Raw genomic sequence first — 9,102 nt, 5'->3', positions numbered from 1 at the left:
TTTACTGATCGACAGCAAGGAAGAAATGGTGTCATCTTTTTTTATTAGTATTTATTTATTTTTGCAATACTGGGGATTGAATTTGGGCCTCACATTTGCTAGGCAGGCAGTCTACCCCCCAAGCCACACCTCCAGTCCATTTTGCTTTAGCTATTTTTTGCATAGGGTCTCATTTTTTGTCCAGGTCAGCCTTGGACCACAATCCTCCTACCTCTGCCTCCTGATTAGCTGGAACCACAGGTGTATGCCACCATACCTGGCTTACTGTTGAGATGGGGTTTCACTAACTTTTGCCCAAGCTGGCCTCAACCCACAATCCTCCAGCGCTGCTGTAACGGAAATTACAGAGCTCACATAATGACTGGTTTATTTTCCACCAGCAGATTAAGTTCCATGGCAGTAGGGAATTCCTCCTTTATATAGTATCTCCAGTGGCTAACGTAACACACGGTAGAACCTCCATGGTTGTTCAAGAAATGACCCAGCTGTAAGCAAGCCACAATTGGTGTCATGTGACATTCATTGGCTCAAGATTCAGAAGCACACTCAGTTCAAATCCAAGCTCCACTTCTTCCTGAATGAATGATGCTAACCACCTCTTTCCAAATCTCCATGACTCAGTTTCATCCCTCCTTCACCAAGGCACCCTGTGACTTAGGACAAAAGGCAGACACACACATGAGTCCCTGGTGTGGGGCAGACCTCCAACGATTGGAGCTCACCAGGCAGGAGACCCCCGAAAAGCACTGTTGCTGAGTTGGCTGATGTCCCAAGGTCACGGTGCCTGGTCTCCTTCCATCCCTGGGTTTTGGCTCTGCTTCCCACAGGATGCAATTTCATGTGGTTTGGGGAAGAGATGATATCCCCTGAAACTTCCGCCCTGGGGCTCTCGAGAGTCAATTTGGCTCCACTCACAACCTGTTGGAACTCAGGACACATTCTTCCAAGCCCGAGCCTGTTGGACTTGTCACCCATTCACCCTTGGCAGAACACAGCTTCCGGCTTCTGCAAAAATTAGGCTTTGAAGCTTAGGAGAAAAGGCTTTTTGGACAACAAACAGCTCTCTAAAAACAATATTTTGATGACTTAAGTGTAAATGAATCAGAAACACATGGATTAACCTTCTCTTGATGTACACATGGCTTTAATAATTACCGTGGGGTGAGGGGGAAAGGACAGGGAGCCTGGAAAAGCCGTGTCTTGGGTTTTATCAAATCTAAAATGTTTGAGAAGTAATTCAAGACATTCCCCACACCCCCAAGATGTAGCCAGATTTTCCAAGTCCACTTCCAAAGAGCCACACAGGATCTTTCTAGTAAGGATTGAGTGTTGGAAAGAGCTGGGGAGGGGGGGTCATGGCTTCTGATTGGCTCACCATGACTCCATGATTTATGAGTCTCTTCAAACACTTATATATTGCCATTATAACAAATTCCTTCCAAAGTGAACAGTACCCAAATGCAGCTTTATAAATATCTTTCCTGTTAGAAGTCTCTTTTCTAGTCACAAAACCCCCCTTCTTCTCCTTCTCCTCAGCCCCACCCCAAAGCCACAGAGTTCCCCCACGAGGTTTTAGAGCGATGCTGAGCGAGGGAATTAATTTTGCCATGCCTGAAACGTGTTTCACTTTGGACTGAGTTTTAAATGACTGGAGTCTATATAACCTCGGGTCACAAGAGGGTTACCGCTAAAGGACTCGTAAGCTAGGTGAGGGGTGGAAGGAGTGGGCTTTATAAATGCTTATTGCTTTCATAAAAAGAAAAGCTAAGTTGTGTTCGTGCCTGACACAGTGAAACACTCAATACATCAAGGTGTGTTGTTTCCTGCAGGAAATGTCCCATTCTGAGTTGGCGGACTTCTGTCTTTCCCCCACTTCGATGACATCACCAGTGTTGGATGTCTGGCTTGGATAAGTAACTTCCACCACCCCTGGGTCCTTCCTACAAATAAATTTTGAGTCGCTCAATGCTCTGAGGTACCCTAAATCACTTGGCTTAACGGGCAGCAGAAAAGTGGGTTGAGAGGTGGTTGGGAGAAGGACTTTCTGTTTTAAAAACCCGTTAGTCCATAGGTCCTGCTTCCAGTGACATCTTGAAAGTCCTATCCATCACGGAGTACAGAAGTTATCTAGAAACAAAATGGCAGGGCTAAGTCGGCATGAGGTTTACAGGCAGACACATTGACAAAATTCCAGGGGGAATTCCAAGGGAGAGCCATTGTCCAAGCAAACCAAGCCATCTGTATTAGTCAGCTATGCCTCAGGAATGCTGCATAACAAAATATCCCGAAGCTTGTTGTAACGGCAATCATTTATTCTCATGTTCACAGGTCAAGCTAGGGTAGACTTTGGATCCAGACTGAGTCTGGGCTCCAGGATGTAAACTGGGCTCAAATCTGTCTGAAAGGTCTTTCTTCACCCTAGACCAAGGGTCAGGTGGCCTGCTTTACATAGCCCAGTGAGGGGCTCAGTTCTGCAATTCCTTGGTTCAGGTCACATCTAATGACATTAACCAACACAAGTCACATGTACAAGACCAGAGCCAAATTGCAGGGAAGTTCCCCACCCACAGTGAGGCCACCAAGGGCTGTAAGATGACTTCAGGCAGATACAGAATTGGGACCAATCATTCAGTCAACAACCCTCCAGTGTTTGCTGACTCCTTCCTCTCCACTCACACGCTCATCAAACCACCATCCATTCTCTCATCTCAGTGGCACCACCCTAGTCCAAGACCCCAACACTATCTGGACCACTGCCCTGGCCTTCCCCAGGAGCCACCTGAACCACTTTCCACACAGCTCTACATGGCCTTCCAGAATTGCAGACCTGATCCTGTCTCTGCTCTGCTTCTAGCTGGCTTTCCTCCACACTCAGAAAAAAGTCGAGAAAGTTCAACATGACCCAGAAGGTCTTCTGTGAGTCAGAGTCCACGTCTTCACTCCTTCTTTGTCCTGTTCTGTCTCACTCTACCTCTGTCACGCCATATTCCTCCCCTCAAACACAACACTCTCGTCTGTCTTGGTGACTTCTTGCTTGGTGGTCTAGAGGGCTCTTCCTACCCTCTCTGCCCCAGGATCACCCCTTCCCAACCTTCAGATCCCTGCTTAAGAAATATGTCCTCTTGTCCCCACAAAGCAAGACAGCTCTGATGGTGATGAGACCACACCATCAGACAGAAAGGCCAGAAAGCCAACCCAAATGAGCTTCAGTAAAGGAGGAGGCAGGTTTTATTAGTTCACACAACCAACACTTCCAAGTCACCTCGGGGAAGTTGACACGAGGACCCAGCAGTTGGAACAAAAGCCAGATCCCACCTCCATTTTGTCGTGGAATGTGCTAGCTTCGGACTGTGTCGGGTCACCTTCAGACTTTGTAGAAACTCTAGGTAGTGCCAGTAGGAAAAGGGTGGATTGAGTCTTGGCAAAGCCACTTTGGACCATGGTGGCACATTTAGCAAGGAAATGTCCCGAGTCCTTCCTCACACGTTATCCACAGGGACCCTCCTAAATGCTCGGTGGGGACAGAAGGACATTTATTTTGGCTCTGGCATTTTCCACTATGCCCATCAGGAGGGTGCATGGCTCTGCCCATGTCAGCCTACAGCAAGATCAAGTTGATAGCCTGAAATCGGCCATGGTGGGAGAGCTGATGAATACCACAAATCAAGACTTTCCCCCCAAAACGCACCTGAAAGTCCCGAAGAACTTGTGTGGCTGAGTTCTCCATGTGCACTGAGAAGGTTCTGCTTACTTTTCCCGACCACCCTTGGCCCTAACGCACTGGGCTTTAGAGAATACAGTAAGACTACAGTATTCCACGTCAGTCAATCCAGTCCACGTCGATCCTACCCACTGCCCCAATTATCTTCCCACTTGTCCTTTGAGCTCTGACCATCAAAGGTCATTTGCTAGTCTCCAAAATCCATGACTTTGCTTGTAACACCCCTCTTTCCATTCTCCACATGAGGGAATCTTATCCCACCATCAGGACCCAACTCAGGACTGGGCGTGATGACGCATGCCTGTAATCTCAGCTATACAGGAGGTGGAGGTAGGAGGATCACAGTCCGAGGCCAGCCCCAGGCATGAGACACAATCTGAAAAATACCTAAGGCAAAAAGGGCTCAGGGGGTGGCTCAAGCGGTAGAGCACCTGCCCGGCAAGCACTAGGCCCTGAGTTCAAACCCCAACACTTCCAAAACAAATAGCAAAATCCAACTCAAAGGCTTGGTAGTATACAGCACCTCCTGCAGTTACCAGGGCCCACACTGGTTTATGTGATTGTGTCACTGCTCGGGTCCACAGCTCTCCGAAGTGAATTTCATCTGTCCTTTTCACATCTTTCAGCCCCATGACTGCTGCTTTCTTCTCTGATAGGTCCCTAAGGTCCAGCACACAGCAGAGCCTCCAGTGGGTAGTAGGAAACTGAATCTCCAATCACCAAGGAAAGATGCAAGTGTGAACTCCGCACCATGTTCCAGACACTGTGAAGTCCTAGACGCAGTGACAGGGTCACTGACCTCAAAGAGCTGAGACCGTGCAGCTAAATAACCGAGGTGAGACCCATCCTGGTCATTTGTCCTTGCATCCCTCCATCCTCACACTCACTATGCTAACCACTGCTTGCAGGAAGAACGATAGTTCGAGCCTCCCTTGGCTGACTTGGGCCAACAGAAGAGTATCCTTGCCTGGGTTGTCACTCCTCATACACTATTGTCACCAAACAGCACTAAATGACAGAGACACAGACCCTGCTGTCTGCAAGCCTGCACTAAGCTACTGATGTCAATCCTGGGAAGGAGCGAACACGCAGAGAAGAAAGCTGTGTGCTGCATGGTAAGACAGAGCAGGTAGCATGGGCTGGTGACAGGATCGGATCACAGGAACAGTGAGTACCAGGGACCCAGGCCAGCTGCCCTGTTTGGGTGAGAGAAGGAGCACAAATGACTCCCTTACCCTCCGCTCTAAGAAAACGTAGAATGACAACTTGGACAAAAGTGTGTAAAGCAGATGGATGACAGTCACTGATGACATTTTTTTGAGGCTTGTCCAAGCAGCAGGTCATTGACTCCCCACAATAATCCTGAGGTTAATATTCAAGCATTAAACAAAGAGACTCAGAAGTAGTGATTCACTCGTCTCAGATTGCACAGCCACCAACAGGAGAGGCTGATTTCCCCTTAGAGCTGTCTGATTCCCGAGCCTGCTTGGGTCACGTGTGCGTGCAAGGTTGACAGGTGATCACATAAGACCCGGCGCCATCACCACAAAGAAACACCTGCTGTTCTCCTGGAATTCCCTCCTTCTGTCCACAGTGACTTTGTTCACCCTCTGGTCTCTGTGCATCCAGGAGTGGTCGCCTTGGAAACCTCACCTGCTCGATCCTGGTGCTTCCCACCTTCCTCCCGGTGCGACCCACCAGAACCACCGTAATGGCTTCCATCTGGGATGGGAGGTAGCCAGGGCAGAAAGGGACGCCTGGCTACCCACCTGGACCCTGGATCAGTGTCTGGTGCTAGGGTGGGACAGGAGAAATCTAAATGCCAAGTCAAGGGTTTTCTTTGTTTGAAAAATCATGAACCTGTGGAGGTTGCTGATGCCGTATGTCTGAAGTACTGGGATTTGAACTCAGGACCCCACACTTGCTAGACAGATGCTCTATCACTTCAGCCATGTCCCCAACCCTTTTTGCTTTAGTAATTTTTTTTTTTTTGGATAGGGTCTCACATTTTTTTACATTTACTTCCCACATAGCTAGGATAATAGGGGTGTACCATTCTACCTGGCTTATTGGTTAAGATGGGGTCTCACTAACTTTTTGCCTGGACTGGCTTTGAACCACGATCCTAATCAGCTCCCCTTCCTGAGCAGATGAATCTGTGTGTCCAAAAGAAAACCACAGCCAAGAGCTACAGCACCCAGCTCCCTAACTGCTAAAGAAAGCTCACTGCCTTTGGAGACATCCTAGAGGGACGGCCGTTATTTCATGTGTCAGTCACATGGGGGGCTCTGGAGCTGGCCTCCTCGATCACAAGTTAGTAGTGTCCCCCAAACCAGACGTCCACCTGGAACCTCAGAGTGAGTGAGGACATTTGACATCCCAGGTGAGGGTGGGCTCTGAGACCAATGTCTACAAGACAAAAAAGAGAACACGGAGAGAGATGCCAAGGGAGGAGATCAGGCAAAGATGGAGGCAGAGACTGAGGGATGTGCCCACGAGCCAAGGACTGCCAGCACACACCAGAAGCTGAAGGATCCCCTCCTAGAACCTTTGCAGGAAGCCTGGCCTGCCACGCCGTGACATCAGACGTTTGGCCTCCAGTCCTTCAAGAGGGTAAACTTCTGTTTTGGGCCCCCAAGTTTGGCAGCCCTAGAAACTCATACAGGTGCCAATGCTGGACAAACCGCTTGATTTCACCCTGAAGCTTCTAGTTCTCATCTTTACAATGGATATAATAATAATATCTGTCTCTCAGGATCGCAGAAAGTCTTTGAGAAGACATTGCAGAATAGGACTTGGCCACCAGCCTCTTCTGATCCCACGGACTGTAGAGGAGGACACAGACCACAGCAGGCTCTCCCCACACCTTGAAGCCAAGGTCTAGGGGAAGTAGGATGGACACAGAGGTGCACTGTGTGGATTTCATGGACTCCAGCCTGGACCATCAGAGGTAGCAGCTAGGAAGGAAAGAATAAAACAGACAAGACCTCGGATGTTAGGAACGCAGAGACACAAGGGAGAAATGCGGAGAGGACAAAAGAGACCCTGTTCCTCTGTGTCCCTCTGAGAGAGTCGAGGCTCAGCTGGCATCTCTCTGAGCCTCCATTTGTCTTCCTCCAAGATGGCAATAATAGCAGAATGTCACCTGCAAGACTGTCCTGAGGAGAAAACGCGATTCTGTGTGAGCTTCCCACACTGACAGGTCTTTTGTCACTCCTTCCAGCCCTTCTGTGTGCCAGGCACTTCTAGGAAGCCCTTGGTGAATGGCTGCCATGGTTTTTCATTTGTGTTATGGTCACTGAGTGAACTGGGAGCATCTCTGTTGATCACAGGCTCCCTGGAACAGGGCAGAAAGAGGAAAGGAGCCCAAGCTGTGTCCTCTCCCCTATCCTAGCCAGCTCCAGGGACATCCACCCACCATCCAGACTTCTCAGGGCCTCACAAGAAGACGGCTGGCGACCTGTACCCCCAGCACCACTGGGGTCGCCCTGAGGACACAGAGGGAGCTTGCATCTCACCAGCGACTCCCAGCTGAGCGGCCACTGACTGAGAAGCAGGACACAGGGTTCTCACACGCTCCCTTGTGCTCCTGAGACGCCGGTGAGAAAGATCGTGTCCTTTGCTCATTCATCTGTTCCTTCTTCACACAAATATTCAATCAGGCATCTCTGTGTGTCAGGAGCTGGTTTGGCTCTGAGGATGCAGAAGAGATAATAAACAGATAACACCCTTCCCTCATGAGCCGTGAGCTCCGTTTATTGTACAGATAAATATATTCTTTCAAATCACAAACAAGTATGGGAGAGGAAGTTACCATGGTGACGAGAGTGATGACAGAGAGGTTTAAGGTGGAGTTCCGGAGGAGGACGGATGGCCTGTTTGGGCTGTAGCTGAACATCGAGCAGGAGTTCAACAGGCCACCATGACAGTGGAAACAGCTTGTGCAAAGGTCCTGCGGTGGGTAGTATTTCTGGGAGAAGGAGGATAGAAAGCAAAGAATGGGGTGGGATGGGAGGAAGGGATTTCACAGGTTCAGTAAACCCTGGAAAAGGCGAACCTGTAGTAACAGAGCAACACTGGCTGGGCACATCCTGGTGCCAGGTGCCATGCTGCACTCCCCCGGACAGCCTCTCTCGGCACTCACACAGGCTCCCCTGGTCAGCATGGCCAACCCTGCTGCTTTTTGCAGAGGGATCTCAGGCCAACAAGGTGTAGCAACAGCTGCAGCAGCCAGGGAAGCCCTTGCAGTGTCTTCACTCGGGGCTTTTGGGGTCTCTTTTGTTCGTTTCCATAAGTGAAAGGAAGATAATGCAGTATGGGGAAAGAGGGTTGGAACAGGAGAGGGGAGCAGGCATGCATAACTCGAACTCAGCTTCCAGGACAAGAAGCGAGACCAGACTAACATTCCCACCACATTCAAACGGCACTTTCCTCCTACGTAGGTATGGCTCCCTCCACCTGCAAGTTACTTTTTACCCCCATGTGTTGAAAGGGGAAACTGAGGCAGTGCAAAGATGAACAGCTAGCTCTGAAACCTGGAGCTTGTGAGTTCTGAGCTAAAGCCAGGATAAAATGAGACTTTTCCAACTGCTAAGCCCAGGCTTCTCTATTACCTGCAGCAGCCCCTGCTGGGGTGGGGGGTGGGGAGGAAGTGACCACTCTTGTCCTGACGAGCTTCCAGGACTGCACTGACTCCGGGGCTTCCTGGGAGGGGCTTTAAAGAACTCTAGCCCGGCTCCTGCGCCCTCCTTTCCAGTGACAGAGGGACTCAGCATTTTTCAAGTAATTATTTCCAAATTCACCCTTATCTGTAAATTCACCCCTATCCCGACTGTAATCCCAGCCATACCTTTGTCTCCCTGAGCCTCAAGGTCCTTGTTTTATCATACGGGGATTAGCAAGCCGCTCCCCCACCCCAAAGATTCAGGAGAATCACAGAGAGATGCACAGCAGCTGCTGGCACATCACAGCAGGGCCAGCCCTGCAAAGCCAGCCCTCGCTCAGCTGCCCGGTGACCGTCCCTATTATTAGCAGGACACCTCAGACGGGCTGGGCAGTGACTCCACAGGCCAGAATGATGAGTGAGCTGTCTTCAGGCTCTTCCCCCATTAAACAGGAGCCAGATGTAGTCACAAGACAAGGCACTGGGCCATTCTGGAAAGTCCTTTCACAAACATGCTTGGAACAACAACAAATAAATTATCTGATGGCCCATGCGTCAGTGGGGAGGAGAAGGAGGCGCAATGAACTCAAACCAGGAGGCAGTTGGTTTACACCGATTCTAAGTGAGCAGACAGACAGACCTCTGCTCGGGTACTCTGTGCACCCCCTCCCCGGCCAGTAGCATCCCATAATATCCCCTCACTGCAACCTCAGCTGTG

At 49.9% G+C, this 9,102-nt stretch overlaps 1 long non-coding RNA gene across 3 annotated transcripts; it reads right to left on the bottom strand.

Moving 5' to 3' along the window:
• Window positions 1-1,569: 1,569 nt before the first annotated feature.
• Window positions 1,570-8,803, bottom strand: LOC141418844 (uncharacterized). Of its 3 annotated transcripts, none has more exons than XR_012443497.1 (4): window positions 8,571-8,803; window positions 7,536-7,691; window positions 7,240-7,414; window positions 1,570-7,058 (listed from the first exon to the last, which is right to left on the bottom strand). It is a non-coding gene; the product is annotated as an uncharacterized lncRNA (long non-coding RNA). The 3 variants fall into 3 exon arrangements; XR_012443498.1 differs by having other exon boundaries at window positions 1,570-6,678; XR_012443496.1 differs by having other exon boundaries at window positions 1,570-7,414; window positions 8,571-8,798.
• Between the last annotated feature and the right edge of the window lie 299 nt (window positions 8,804-9,102).

This window comes from Castor canadensis, chromosome 18, assembly GCF_047511655.1.
Source record: "Castor canadensis chromosome 18, mCasCan1.hap1v2, whole genome shotgun sequence".
NCBI classification, from domain to species: Eukaryota; Metazoa; Chordata; class Mammalia; order Rodentia; family Castoridae; genus Castor; species Castor canadensis.
Note: the sequence above shows the minus strand (reverse complement) of the source record. Positions and strands in the feature narration are given on the sequence as shown.